The 2380-nt window shown below is 43.2% G+C and overlaps 1 pseudogene; it reads right to left on the bottom strand.

Moving 5' to 3' along the window:
- Window positions 1-2086: 2086 nt before the first annotated feature.
- LOC116911888 lies at window positions 2087-2177 on the bottom strand (annotated as a pseudogene).
- Window positions 2178-2380: the final 203 nt, after the last annotated feature.

The raw sequence follows: 2380 nt of genomic DNA, 5'->3' as shown, positions 1-2380 counted from the left end.
TATGACTAATCCCCACTTTCTCTTTCTCCTTCCCCCCTCCCCCTAGCTGGAAGTCTCTCTCCTGCCCAAGTCACTAGCTAATCAGCTTCTATTGACAAAACAGAGAATAAATGGGGAGCAAAGTTTACACAACACTGAGGCAGGAGATACTTAGAATAAGGATTGCAACCAGATATAGGGACACAGAAATCAGCATTTGGGGCTGGAGAGATAGCTCAGTGGTTAAGAGCACTGACTGCTCTTCCAGAGGTCCTGAGTTCAAATCCCAGCAACCACATGTTGGCTCGCAACCATCTGTAATGGGATCTGATGCCCTCTTCTGGTGTGTCTGAAGACAGCTACAATGTACTCATAAACATAAAATAAATAAATCTTTTTTAAAAAAAGAAAGAAAGAGAGAAATCAGTATTTGAATGGTGCAGTCCTCGATGGGGGCGGGGAGTGTCTTAGCTTAATTAAACAATCAAATAAACCCACAGGTGATTTAAACCTACTAGGTTGTGCCAAGTTGACAAAACTAACCACTATTAAGAGCACTGACTGCTCTTCCAGAGGACATGGGTTCGATCCCAGCAACCACATGGCAGCTCACAACCCTAGCTGTAACTCCAGTCCCAGGGGATCAATGCCCTCTTCTGGATTCTGCCAACACCAGACACACACACAGTACACACACATGCATAGGCAAAACACTCATACACATAAAATAACTTAAAAAAAGATACATATAGAAAACTGTAGGGGTAGTTGGCTAACTGCTCTGTGCTCCTAACAGGTCCCATGGGCACACCTGCCCAAGAGCTATCGGATTCAAAAATGAAACACACACACACACACACACACACACACACACACACACACCAGTTAAATATGCCTTGACTAGCTCAAAGGCTGGGTAGTTCTAATCCTCCCTGTGGCTACCACACTTTTTCCTTCTAGTACTCCTGGCTTAACACCCTCTAATTCTGTATTTTACCTTTGTTTCCCTGGCTCCTTCTGGGCAGCCGCCCTAGTCTTGGCCGTTCTGGGGGCCACATTGCTTCTTACCTACATTTAGGATGATTTTCCTTCTGCAGCTCTAAATCTGATCTGTCTCCCTCTGAATCACATCTATTCCCTTTCTTCCTCTCTTACAGTTCCAGGGCAAATCCCCAATTCCTGCCTCAGTCTACCTACCCAACCATTGGCCATTGGCTCTTTGTTGATTGATCAAAAACCAATTGAGGACAAGGACCTTTAGCACTCCGGACACACAGATTACTGATTTTGGGGGCCAGATTCATTCAAAGCAATAAAACCAATCCCCAACAGAAAGCAAGACACCTTATGAACTACCTTCTCAACTCTCTCAGGAAGTGAACCAAAGGAACATCATCTAAGCAACTGTTTGTGTGGTATACGATGCTGGCATCAGAGACCAAACTCCGCGTGTGTTTTAAACGGCGCTGGCTGAGAGCTCCCCGTTTTTTAGCCATTCTCCCTTTCAGGTGATACCCCACCTTAGTTACTTGCCTTAGTGCTGTAACAAATAGCGTTTGGATATTTCATTAAGGAGGAACGATTCCTTTAGGTCCCTGATTTCGGAGGGTTCAGTAGGTTCTGATGGGGGCGGCCTGGTAGAGCAGAGAGAGTATCCCCATTCCTGCACAAGGAGGCAGAAAAGGAACGATGGCTGTCAGGGGCTTTCCTCTTTCTTCGCTGCCTCAGGCATTCAACAGTACTTACCGCCTCTCTTACTTTCAGAAGGTCGCAAGAGCTAATATTTAGGGTCCTGTGTGTTCCGACCATATGTAACATACAGGAAGGACCATTCACGACTACATTAATTCGACCCTGCCACTTAAGGATCCAGAAAACTGTGTGGAGAAGTGAGGTCCCCCTCCAAAGACCAAATGCAGGCAAACTGACTCCATATTTTACACTATTAGCCACCCACTCTCCCGTTTGTATTCTCAATTTTCTAAATTTCCTTAGGACTCTACAAGTATAAGGCTTTTTCAAATTCTTTTTTTAGGAGAAAATAATGTTCATGAATCTGTAAATCAATTTTGTCCTAGTCCTTCTGTAAGGCTTTCTATTTTTCTTTTTAAATATGGAATGCTTCATGAATTGGCTTGTCAGCCTCACACAGGGCCAGGCTAATCTTCTCTGTATTGTTCCAATTTTAGAATATGCGCTATCTATCAAATATTTTTTTCGTATTCTTTTTATGGAACCCAACAAATACATTCCTGTTTTTATCTGTATTCTTATTGGAGAATTTTTTTTTTTTTACTTTAGACAGGGCCTTACTGTGTAGTTCTAACTGTCCTGGAACTCACTGTGAAGATCAGGCAGGCCTTCAATTAGTTCAGAACAAGTTTTTTTTTTAATTGCTATT

The sequence above is a fragment of the Rattus rattus genome, chromosome 10, assembly GCF_011064425.1.
Source record: "Rattus rattus isolate New Zealand chromosome 10, Rrattus_CSIRO_v1, whole genome shotgun sequence".
NCBI classification, from domain to species: domain Eukaryota; kingdom Metazoa; phylum Chordata; class Mammalia; order Rodentia; family Muridae; genus Rattus; species Rattus rattus.
This window is presented reverse-complemented; position numbering and strand designations above follow the sequence as displayed.